Below are 13,608 nucleotides of genomic sequence, written 5' to 3'. Positions count from 1 at the left end.
GTGGCGTCATATAGATGAGTAGCATCCTATAGATGCACAATGGTGTAACATAGGGAAAAAAAAAATCAAAATTCAGGTTTTGATTTTATGTACTGAAATAACTATTAGGCACAATTTTTACAATATCTATTAGTGCAGCGGCCAACCCTTGGAAAGCCCTCTAAAAAGAGGTGGTACCCCTCCAGGCGGTAGAACAAAGCGGGACCGGTTTTATTTGAAGGGTATGGGTGTCTACTTCATGAAAAACATGGTTGTACAAAATTAATATTGTAACAACATATGGATTAACCCCTTATTTGCTGGACCATCTGCACAATCAAAATTCCGTATGGCCAAAGTTTTCTGTAATTTGAACCTAATTCTCATTCCAACTAAGTTAAGAGTTGTGGGAGGAAGGCCTGTGGCCATCTTAATTACTGCATGCTGCATGCTGAACAGTCCTAAGCAGCACATGGCTTCATGTACAATGAATGGAACTCTGTGTTCCTATGGGCAGCCAACGCTGGATTATGTAATTGCTGTGGCCACCAAACCTCAGTCAGTGTGCTTCCTGTCCGAATGTCCCCCATGATCAGGAGACATTGGCAGAGATGTGAATGACATACAGCATGGCATTTTCTACATGAATCTCTACTTGACCACCCCTTGACATAATGAGTGAACTAGATTTCAACCTGAGAATAAAAAAGGGCTATAATTATTGAAAGTCATGCTTGATCGAAACGAAGGCCTATTATTTACTAGTAACTGTTCAGGGGGTCGGTCCATGAAATAGGGTTACCAAAATGTGACATAGAGGGAGTCACTTAAAACAATTTACAACTGAAAACAACTTTTATTTCCATGAAGCATTGACCATATAAGAAAATATAACATAGTTGTTAAGATAACTCCTGCTCTACACTGAGTGCAGAATTATTAGGCAAGTTGTATTTTTGAGGATTAGTTTTATTATTGAACAACAACTATGTTCTCAATCAACCAAAAAGACTCATAAATATCAAAGCTGAATATGTATGGAAGTTAGAGTGGGGCGTTTTTAGTTTTGGCCATTTTAGGAGAATATGTATGTGTTCAGGTAACTTTCACTGTGCAGAATTATTAGGCAACTTAATAAAAACCAAATATGTAGCCATTTCACTTATTTATTTTCACCAGGTACACTGATATGACAACTCCAGATTTGCAAATAAACATATCTGACATTCAAACACAAAACAAAAACAAATCAGTGACCAATATAGCCACCCTTCTTCATGAGGACGCTCAAAAGCCTTCCATCCATAGATTCTGTCAATTTCTTTATCTGTTCACGACCAACATTGTGTGCAGCAGCAACCACGGCCTCCCAGATGCTGTTCAGAGAGGTGTACTGTTTTCCCTCTTTGTAGACCTCACGTTTTATAATGGACCACAGGTTCTCTATGGGGTTTAGGTCAGGTGAACAAGGGGGCCATGTCATTTATTTTTTCACCTTTCAGACCTTTACTGGCTAGCCACGCAGTGGAGTATTTGGACGCATGAGATGGAGCGTTATCCTGCATGAAAATCATGTTCTTGAAAGATGCTGACTTTTTCCTATACCACTGCTTGAAGAAGGTTTCTTCCAGGAACTGGCAGTAGGTCTGGGAGTTGAGTTTGAGTCCATCCTCAACTCGAAAAGGTCCAACAAGCTCGTCTTTGATGATACCAGCCCATAGCAGTACTCCACCTCCACCTTGCTGGCGTCTGAGTGGAGCTCTGTGCCCATTACTGATCCAGCCACAGGCCCATTCATCTGGCCCATCAAGAGTCACTCTCATCTCATCAGACCACAGCACCTTAGAAAAATCAGTCTTAAGATATTTCTTGGCCCAGTCTTGACGTTTTATCTTGTGTGCCTTACTCAGTGGTGGTCGTTTTTCAGCCTTCCTTACCTTGGCCATGTCCCTCAGTATTGCACACCTTGTACTCTTTGACACTCCAGGAATGTTGCAACTCTGGAATATGGCAGAACTGGATGCTAATGGCTGCTTGTTAGCTTCACGCTTGATTTTCCGCAGATCATGTGCAGTTATTTTGCGCCTTTTTTTTCCCCACACGCTTCTTTCGACCCTGTTGACTATTTGCAATGAAACGCTTGATTGTTCGGTGATCACGTTTCAACATCTTCGCAATTTCAAGAGTGCTGCATCCGTCTGCAAGACATCTCACAATTTTAGACTTTTCAAAGTCTGTCAGATCTCTCTTCTGACCCATTTTGCCAGAGGAAAAGAGGTTGCCTAATAATTATGCACACCTGATATAGGGTGTTGATGTCATTAGACCACACCCCCTCTCATTACACAGATGCACAGCACCTGATATACTTAATTGGTAGTAGGCTTTCAAGCCTAAACAGCTTGGAGTGGGACAGCATGCATTAAAAGGATGTTGTGGTCAAAATACTCACTTGCCTAATAATTCTGCACTCAGTGTACAATGTATGATAAAATCCATAAATATTTACCCGGTTGCTAATGTAACAAGGACACGAACAAGCTTTTAAAAATAAAGGAAAAATATTGATAAAATCAATTTTTTGCTTTTATTTGCTTACTTTAAACATTAACACTGAATAAGAATTCATTAGAAATATTAGTTCAACATCATAAACACTGAAAATATGAAATACCAGTATTTCACAAACTTCATAAAATCTCTAAGATTTGAACAATAACAACAGTCATTAACAGGAAACAGTTTCATCCTATATGGGGTAAATGAGATTATTGAATTCATTACTTTACTTAGTCACACTTATATCTGCACTTCTCTAGAGCACGTGTTGTGTGCGAGATCCCGCGAGAAGTTCTCTCGCGTCAGTTCAGCTGACCTAGATTGAGTAAATAGGTCTCGCAGGTTGTGAACGAACCAGGAAGTGAGTGGACGCTAAGTTAGGATGTGAGAAAAAACATCGATAATTTCTTTTATTGCCGTTTGTTTAAATTTCTTTCTACCTACATCGTTTTATAGTATATTCTTCTTTACATTAAAAACATCAATCATGATTTCAACTCGTTTTATCATTTTTTATAAGCCTGGTTTCTAACGTAACACGGTAGGACATCACAATGTTACGTTCACAACCTATTTTTAGTGGATGAATTCGAAGCTAAATAGTTTATAGAACCTTCTTAACTTTATTATGTGAGTGTAAAACTAAATTGCAAGTACCATGAAACTAATTTTATTGAAATTCTCAAAGTAATGAAGGTTTATTTAAGCTCAAAGTCAGCAAATATTCCATGTCACAAAAAACGTGTCATCCGTGTCCAGTCACAGGGGAAGAAAATGTTTCACATTTCTTTATTTCAAAAGAGAACTTCATTTTTTTATTTATTTTATTTCTTCAAACAGTATTTATGGATAATCTGCTAAATATTTCTTTAAATCATGGAAATTAAAGATGAAATGATTATGTAAACCCGGACCAATGAAAAGTAACATCATTTCATGGACTGACCCCAGGGTTAACAGCACAAAAGAATCCCCAGATCTGCACAAAATGAACAAAATATATTCTATTCGTTTGTGTTGTTGTACACACCATCCAAATGTGTGTATTGTTTAGTACAAAAACATCAACGGGTTTTTATAGAAGAGGAAGCAGATGTTTAGTAAGATAGTGCTTTTCAAAAATATCTTATGCTAGCAAACCTAATTTCACGATCAAAGATGTCGGCAATGTTTTGTATGACCCGATCGACCTGTATTAGCTAGGAAGGGGTTAAATTGCTTGCAAACATGTCTCAGACTACATTTGCATCTTTGAAATACCGTATTGGCCCGAATATAAGACGACCCTGAATGTAAGACGACGACCCCCCCTTTTCCAAGTTCATCTTTGGGGAAAAAGTTTTTTGAAGACCAAATGTTCATTCATATAAAGCGTATTTATTTCAAAATTCTGTTTAAAATTAGAGGCTTTTGTTTTTCACATTTAAATAGAGGTCATTTCAGTCTCATTTCCGTGAACACTTTTCATAGAAGTAAAAAAAAAGAGGCTAAACTGCAGGCTACTAGACAAGCCAAATTAAAACATTTAAATTGCATTATCTCATCTCATCTCATTATCTCTAGCCGCTTTATCCTTCTACAGGGTCGCAGGCAAGCTGGAGCCTATCCCAGCTGACTACGGGCGAAAGGCGGGGTACACCCTGGACAAGTCGCCAGGTCATCACAGGGCTGACACATAGACACAGACAACCATTCACACTCACATTCACACCTACGCTCAATTTAGAGTCACCAGTTAACCTAACCTGCATGTCTTTGGACTGTGGGGGAAACCGGAGCACCCGGAGGAAACCCACGCGGACACGGGGAGAACATGCAAACTCCACACACAAAGGCCCTCGCCGGCCCCAGGGCTCGAACCCAGGACCTTCTTGCTGTGAGGCGACAGCGCTAACCACTACACCACCGTGCCGCCCTAAATTGCATTAATTCAACAAATTTGTCAGGTTTAGATTGAAAGTTCATAAACTTCAGAATGTCAATGCATTAACTTCCCGTAGCCTACGGGTATATGGAATAAATTTGCAGAACAGTGCAAATGCTTTAAACAATGCATTAAACAATACATTAAGGTTTACAATAATAAACAACTGAAACAATGGAAAGGGTAGTTTGCTAAATTACAGCTACTCAGCACAGAGATCCTCAGCCTCACTTTGCTCACTCTCACTGTCCTCACTTTCGTTTTTGGCGGCATTTTGTCTAGTCCGCGAATTTAAGACGACCCCCCTTTTTAAGAGCTATTTTTTACAACAAAAACACCGTCTTATATTCGAGCCAATACGGTAATGATTTCTCTCCTTAGTAATGTGCAACTCATCCATAGAGAAAATATCGGCTTCCTTTTCTCAAATTGTGATTTCAACGTTAAATCCGGGTTTATGCGCAGTCGCAAACAAAGGGTTAATTGGCAGTGTTGTACCCATTCTGAACAATTCAAACTGGTATTTTTGAATAAAAGACATTTAAAGTATAGAATGATATAAGTTTTCCCTTATTTTCCTGACAATCATTTATAATTGAAATATTCAACGAACAACCTGAAAAAAACCTCAAAAATATTTGGATTCTAAAGGGTTAATACACCCATAAATTGATGAAAATCAAATTAAACGCCCAGAAAGGTTGCATTAGCATATCATGGACCTAAATGATGCAGTATATTGATGCCCACACATCAATATGTGCATTCATTGCAGAGGAAATGCCTCTGGTATAGACCCTTTTCAGTCACGTGACCTTCGTAAACGCGACCACCATTTTGGACATGTAGCGGACTTCGGCTCGAATTGGTTTGAATGCGAGGAAGGCGACAAACGGAGAAAATACAAGAAAAAGGAGCGAGATGCAGAAAACACCTTCGCTATCCAGCGACGTAGGGCATTTACAGGGCGAGCAGAGGGAGAGATAACAACAGTAACGACACATTAGCAACGCCGTACAGAAATAACGGTTTATGGCACAGACCCTTTCGGTTCTCGCTCATCTAGCTGCTACAATGACTGCTTAGACTGCAACAATAATACCTAACACACATTTAAGTATCCGTCGTAAAGACGTGAAACTCGTCGAGTGACGAGTGTGTTCATTGATAAGCTAACACAATCTAAAAGTAGACATACCATCACACTGCCCTGGCGCTGTGTACAGTTCACCTTCTATGGTTTGTGCACTCACTATTTGCCATTACTTTCTCCAACCGCTGTTAGAGATTACAGGGAACGGCCTGGATTTAAGAGACAAATACATGTTCCTCTTATTTTGAACACTTAGCCCATGTTTACATTAGACCGGATCAGCGGATCATCAGATTAACGTTTTTAAAAGCGATTAGTGTGCACACAGCAACACCAATACACGATTCGTCTGCACACAGCAACACCAATACACGGACACGCTCGGCTCCGCAGGCATCCTGCGCTCCAAATCACTCCGCCCTGAACAGCGAGTGCCCTCTGGAGGGTGCGCACTCCGGCCCTGCGCAGCTCACACAGCGCGCGAGTGAAGTGCACGAGCCACGATTCGGGACTGAGCCGCTGTGTGTGTGATCCCAGCGCAGATCACTTACCACTCGCAAGTGGAAGGATGGCAAGCCTAAAGACAATCGTTTTTTTTTTTGTTACATAGTCAAGAGAGGTGTCGGATCACCGGATCCAGTGTAAATAGCTGCCGGAGCCAACGCCCGAGGTTCCGGAGCGCGCTCCGGCTTGCTCCCCCTCAAATTAAGCGCTGTTTGTAGGACACTGCCTCTGATCTGTCCTACAGTCTACCAACAGCAAAGGAACACAACGCTAGCTAATGTCGTTAGCTAATAGCTACTACAGAAGAACAAAGAGGTTACAATGGGTTATTTTAGCCTATTTGGTTACACACTCGCCGCCACAGAATGTTAACAGCAATGTAATGCCTTTTCTGGCTAATTTTATTCGTCTTACCTCCAACAAAGTGGTCACTGCACAAGCGCTGGTATGCCGAGGGCTGCCAATCTGTTAATGGCCGCTATCCATCTTCTCCGTCGGGATCCGATAAAATGATAACCCTTGCCTTGTTTGTTGATGGTTACTACATCCAGGTGCACAACAATATAGTGGCATGATGGAAGTCTTGCTGAAAATAAACACTTTCTTTGCTGCCGTTCCTCAATGCTGGCTGTGGTAAACTACTGGTAGTACATGTCCAAAATGGCGGCCGCGTTTGTCGTGACGTCACGTGAAAAGGGTCCATAGCGATACAGAATTTTGCAGATGGTCCGGCAAATAAGGACCATATGTTGTTACGATATTAATTTTGTACAACCATGTTTTTTATGAAGTAGGCACCCATACCCTTCAAATAAAACAGGTCCCGCTTTGTTCTACCGCCTGGAGGGGTATGCCCTTTATTTTCAGCTCCTCGCCACTGGTCTATATATAAATTAGTTGTTTTTACCCATTTTAACCTTGAAATCAGCATTTTAATGATTACCCATAATGCATTGTTTATCGCGCTAAAACAAGCAAAAACGTCATAAGACAGTGGAAATACTACCTTTACTACCTTCACGTGGCGTCTTTCTCGATCACACGCGCCTAGAAGCGTACCTTCTAGAACATTCCTGGGTGGTCACGGACTGTCACGTAGCCTAGTTCGGTTGTGAAACTCGCTAGGACGGAGTATTTTCGCGAGTTTAGTGGCAAACTTTTGCGCCGCAATTTCTCTATTCTCGAAATTTGTAACCTGAAACCCTACAAGAAATGTTTCATAATGTTTGGGATTTTGAAAAATGCTTCTAGCAAGTTTATTTCGCTGTATTTTTCCATGAAACTTGGCATAAATCATCCTTAAGTGATGAGCGTGACATTGTTATTTTGGTCTGGGTCACGGAGTTAGTTGGAAGCGGGAGAAATGAGAGTTTCTCAACTACAGCAGCACGTCTCACCATAGATGGCTGGCGTGTTTCACAGCGTTTGGGATTTCGCTACTAAATCGACTAAATCTCTAGGTCTACTGAAGCTACGAGGATATCAATCACCAGGATTCTAATTTACTGGGTGAGAAGCATTATATATATTTTTTTGAAAGGTTTATTCGCGCTACAAGTCCATGAAAGTTGGAATTGTTCGTGAAGGGGTTCGTTAGATTTTGGTAGCGTGACGCGCACAACAAGCAAAAGAAAAAACAAATTTTCTTCCGAATTTCCTTGCTTTATCAAAATTATTTTTTGATACATTAAAAGACTGTGTGTTTATAATATTTAAGCAATTTTTTTTTATTATTATTATAGAGAATATTTGATCAAAACTTTCAAAACAGCATTCAAAGTGATTTTTCACGGGTTACGGGTTCATGTTACGCGTGACGTCCATAATTACGTTAAATTTTAAGAGCTAAAATTCTGTTAAAAATTCTAGATTTGTGCTATCATTCTGGGGTTTTGCTGAATAATACTTTAGGGAGTTCTCTTACAATGCTGAAAATTCAGTGAGTTTTGGTGAAATTCTCGAAAAGTTATTTACATTTTAACGCGCCTGATAGCGATTGTGCTCACACAGCGTGCTACTCATAATAAAGAAAAAACACTTGTCGGTTAAAAAGCATAGTGCTGTTAAATTCTTCAATCTGATTGGTCGAGGGTGTTGATATTTTACAATGTCTCCCACAATTATTGGCACCTATTGTAAAGATTAGTAAAAAGGTTTTTTGGGGGGGGAAATCTGCCTAGGAGTGGCGTAACAGAAATGTTTGCTCGGTCATTCAGAGATTACAAGTTTGAATCCCGATGATGCCAGGGGCATAAGGGAGCAAAATTGGCTCTTAGGGGGAGGTGTGGCATACCCTCTCTCCCCTGTCAATTACAGCGACAGTCACGAGCGTCCGTGAGCTCATGCATACGGAAGTGGGTTACGCTCGGAGGCAGTTTGAAAAGATGTGGTTTCTCTTTTCTCGGATCCTGTCATGTGATGGGGAGAGCTGTCTGGTGGGTGGGAACCGGCTATGACTGAATTAGGGGAAAAAGGAGAAAAGTCCTTTGAAGTAGCTTCATCTCGCGTCGAAACAAATGAGAAAAATCCAACCTTTTAATTGAAAAAGTCATGGGGGGAAAAAAAACCCTCACCAAGAAATAATAATTTTCAACAAAAACACTTGACACCATTAAACCTGGTGACCCTGGAAATTATAACGAACACAATGAAACTGAAGCATGTTTCTCATTTAAATTGTGTAGGAACTTTCAAGCTCTAATCCATGACTTCCTGATTAACTGGGGAACAAATATGAGGTGACACAGAGGCCAAATTCTCTTATGCCCCTTTTCCACCAAAGCAGTTCCAGGGCTGGTTCGGGGCCAGTGCTTAGTTTGGAACCGGGTTTTCTGTTTCCACTGACAAAGAACTGGCTCTGGGGCCAGAAAAACCAGTTCCAGGCTAGCACCAACTCTCTGCTGGGCCAGAGGAAAGAACCGCTTACGTCAGCGGGGGGGCGGAGTTGTTAAGACCAACAACAATAACAAGACTGCGAAAGATCGCCATTTTTAAGCGACGAGAAACAGCAGCTGTACAAACGCGAAGTCATCCATTGTTGTTGTTGTTGCTGCTGCTGCTTCTTCCATGTTGTTGTTGCTTCGATATTCGCGCCAAGGTTTATGCAAACGTAGCGACGTAACTGACATATACAGCGATGTAATGACGTGGCTTCCCTTAGCACCGCGAGCTATGGAAAAGCAAACTGGTTCTCAGCTGGCTCGCAAGTTGAACGAGTTGTGAACCAGCACCAGCACTGGCCCCGAACCAGCCCTGGAACTGATTTGGTGGAAAAGGGGTATTAGTCATCCATCAATGTGGGAACAATAAGAGATCACACAAACCAAACGAGGGAGAAGTGTGTTGACCTTCATACGTCAGGGAATGGTTGGAAAAAATAGGTAATCGCCTGAAAATGCCCGTTTCTACTGTCAGGGCAATAATAAAAATGTGGACGAGTTACAAACTCACCTGGAAGAGGATCCGAGTATATTTCGCCCCCGTGTACAGTGAGGAGGAGGAGGGTAAGAGAGGAAAAAAATCCCCAAGGATCACTGTTGGTGAATTTCAAGAAGAAAGTAAAATCTTGGGGTTTCCGAGTCTCGAAAACCACCATCAGACTCCACCTCCATGCCGACAGGTTATTTGGAAGGTCTGCCAAAAAAAAAAAAACTTTTCTGTCAGTTAACCACAAATGTAAGAGCCTGAAGTTTGTGAAACGCTACTACAACTTTGACTGAAACCCTGTTCTCTGGTCTGATGGAACAAAAATAGAACTTTTTGGCAATAAACACTCACGGAGGTGGGTTTGGTGTAAAAAGATGGATGGATGGATGGATGGATATAATGAAAAGAACCCGATCCTAGCTTAAAATATGGTGGAGGTTCTGTCATGTTTTGGGGCTGTTTTTCCTTCCAAAAGCCCTGGAAACCTTGAGGTCCATGGCATCATGGGGACTCTGTGACTTATGAAATCGAAATCCAGCTGCCTCTGCCAGGAGACTGAAACTGGGTGATCAGTGGATCCTCCAGCAGGACAATGATTTTGAAGCCTGTGTCCAAATCAATACAAAAATGGTTCACTGAGCGCAGATCAAACTTCTGCCCTGGCCATCTCAGTCCCCTGACCCGAACCCCATTGGAAACGTGTGGGCTGAGCTGAAGAGGAGCCGAGGACCCTGGATGATCTGGAGAGACTGTGTAAAGAGGAACGGGCTCAGATGTCCTGCTCTGTATCGCCAACTCGGCGGTGTTTTACTGGCAAAGGAGGTCGTACAAAGTATTCAGTGTGGATGTGCCAGCAATGGGCGCGTGTGTTTTTGCTGAAAATAAGTTTCAGTTAAATGTTGGATTTTTTTTCCCCCGAACTCTTTTTACTAATCTTTACAAGGGGTGCTAATAATCATGGAGGGTACTGTATATAAAAGTAGCTCTGACTAGTTCTGGCTGTAATTCAAATGATAATGCATTGATATGAACAGCTCTTTGATACGGATGTGCATGAGACGTGCGGCACGTATTTTAAGCCAAAGTTTTTAAAAGGGGAAAAAAAAACAAAAGGATGTCATATATACCCTGTCCACACTAGGAATTTTGTACCGATACGAAACTACTTTTGTACCGCAACACCTGTCCACACTAGCAACTATACCGGTACAAATGTATGGGTTTCATACCGGTACAGTATCGGTACTGTAGCGCTTCGCTGTAGTGTAGACAGATGAAGCGGCTCTGTATCGATACAAATATAGACCCCTTCGCATGTTTGTAAACAAACCGACCGTTGCCAGGATGCGCGCGCAGCCTGGACCCAGAAACAATGGCGCTGCCCATAGACCGGCATTATGAGCTGTCAGATTATGCCAAACAATTGTCGTTACAAGATCGAGAATGCTACATAAATAAGTTAACTCTAACAAGTGGACATCGCGTATTTAATTAAAGAGTGGACGGACGATGTTAGTAAGTTCCCTGGTATACACTGGCCAGATATATACCGTATTTTCTGGACTATAAGCCGCTACTTTTTTCCTAGGTTTTGAACCATGCGGCTTATACAAAGGTGCGGCTATTCTGTGGATTTTTCTTCCACCGCTAGGGGCGCTCTAACCGGAAGTAGAATCAAAAATAAGATAGACGAAAAATCAATGCAAAGAAGAATTAGCAGATCTTTAGCAGATAGAACACGCACGACAAATTACTAACTGGTAATTATTTTCAAATCCAGCGAAGATAATTAAAGTGACTTGTGGTTTCAAACACAGGAGAAATGAAGGTAAATAAATACCGGTTATTTTCTCTTGGTTCTGTTCCGTTTTAATCAGCAAAGTTGCTGCCGTGTTAAAAGGCACTGTTCGGAAAGAATCTGTTCAGGTACATACATGTACATTTACAGTACAAAATCGTTCTGTACATGCAGTAAATATCTAATTTTTCAACATAGATATCTGCGGCTTATAGCCCGGTGCGGCTTGTATATCTTTTTTTAAAATTTTTTTTAAAAAATAGAGCGGATGCGGCTTATATACAGGTGCGCTCTATAGTCCAGAAAATACGGTACTCGTACCTTATTGACAAGACTTCAGTGTTAGTTACAACCACGAAAAACTTCGTGCCTACAAGTCTTTAGACGCATATGATTATGTTATGTGCGGGCATGTACAACTTGATTAACAATGGGACATTCATATTCATTTTGTTTTAATCAAATTATGCCAGTGACGTGATGGCAATGTGGCTTTAGCTACAACAGCAAATCCCAACACTAAACAGCAATTTGCAGGAGGTGATGGCATGAAAGGAATGATAGTGTAAAGAGTGCAGCTAAGAGAAATCAGAGCTGCGTAAAAAGCGAGAGGCAGAGAGCAGAAATGAAGCTGAACGGGGCGGGAGCTACTGTAGGTTAGAGCAGTCAACGTAAGTTGGCATTTAGAGTGAGGGCACACAATTTTGCCTTTCCATCCTTGCTTTAAAATTGTGATTTTCGGCATACACAAATAACGATGGCACAAAATCTGGACTGCTTGAGTCAAGCGAGACCTCTCCTACAAACAAAACTGCATGCAAAGCTAAGTTAACATGCTAACAATATAGATTACATTGTGTAACTATGACCCAGCTAATCAGACAAACGCTACCAAAGTATTTTGCTACATCAATAAACGAAGACTAGAAAGAATAAAAAAGAAAGATTTAATAAATAGCCTGATCTTTCCTGTGATGAAGTGGGCGCTGCAAACCCACGCATTTTTGATAGTGCTTTCATCCCAGTCTACACGTTTGATGGCTTGTAGCCATAGACGTCGGCGATTTTTTTGGAATGGGTGAGATCCTGCTGGAATTCTGTACATTTTAACCCCATCACTGCTACAATTCTGACACCCGACAACACAACAACTAGGCATTTCTGAGTCTTTTTTGGGTCCAGGCTGCGCACGCAATTTCCGCTTATGAAACGTATGAATGACGTTTACTGCGAAAGGGTCTATAATGCGCATGCGCAAAGTCACACACCTCAATCGATGTCTTCGCTGAATAAAATAGTGAAGAACAGAGATTCGTTTTCTTTGTTTCTTTCTCAACTGCCTCGCGCGTTTTATATGATATGATTCGACTGAATAAATGACCACCAGAAATACAGACTGTACATTGACAACAAAAAGCGCACACACGTTGTTTCATCCGCCATATATTTTCAGAAGGAAGTTACTCGGTAACCACGGAAACATTTCGCACACGCGCGTTTCAACTACCGTGAAAGAAAACCGCAAACATTTCTCGCCAGTGTGGACAGATGCACTAAACTGTACCGGTATACTTTGTATCGATACAGTTATACCACTTTCGTACCGGTATAAGTGTGAACACAGCATTAGATGTTTGTGATGAAGCTTTCCGCACGAAGACATTGGAACGAGACGCTTGGCATTTTGTGGGCAGTAAATGTTCCACAGTTTGTCACGTTACTCTCGTTTCATGGACATTTTTATAAAATGAAATGGTTAAAAGTAAGACGTGTCGTTATTAATAATAAATTTCACGCAAGTCTACATTGTAAAAGAAGTCTGTACTAAAGCTTAATCTGATTTATACGGAGCGAAAGATTCAACGAGCTAAATAAGATTTAAGTTTTTCATGCCAAATCAAACGGAGTAATGAGGTGTCGAGTATTAAGAATTCGATTGAAATGCATCAACATCACCATCAATCAGTTCATAGGCTGTTGTGAGTTAACATATGACATTTGATAAATTGCCCAAGACCTGTCTTTTACAGTAATATGAGGAAGCGCTGACGATTAGGTTTCTCATCGTAGTCCAGCCACTCTGCTAATTCTTATTCCTTTTTTTTTTTTAAGTGCAAGACGCAACCGCTTACTATTTATAACCTCCAGTGTGAAGAACAGTGTGTAGAAGCTGCTACGGATGGATAAAAAGAGGCTGAGGGAGCTGGAAAGAATTAATTTTGTTTTCTGTAGCTGACGAACTGACCCAAAGACTCCTCATGTTCTCGTAACATAACTTCCTTCCTTCCTTCTGTAGCAGATGATAACGTCACAAGAAGCCAGTTA

The 13,608-nt window shown here is 41.1% G+C and overlaps 1 protein-coding gene across 2 annotated transcripts in view; it reads left to right on the top strand.

Moving 5' to 3' along the window:
- Positions 1–13,608, top strand: part of gsk3ab (glycogen synthase kinase 3 alpha b) — a 103,980-nt gene that overhangs the window by 82,673 nt on the left and 7,699 nt on the right. The window lies entirely within an intron of this gene.

The sequence above is a fragment of the Neoarius graeffei genome, chromosome 5, assembly GCF_027579695.1.
Source record: "Neoarius graeffei isolate fNeoGra1 chromosome 5, fNeoGra1.pri, whole genome shotgun sequence".
Taxonomy (NCBI): domain Eukaryota; kingdom Metazoa; phylum Chordata; class Actinopteri; order Siluriformes; family Ariidae; genus Neoarius; species Neoarius graeffei.
This window is presented reverse-complemented; position numbering and strand designations above follow the sequence as displayed.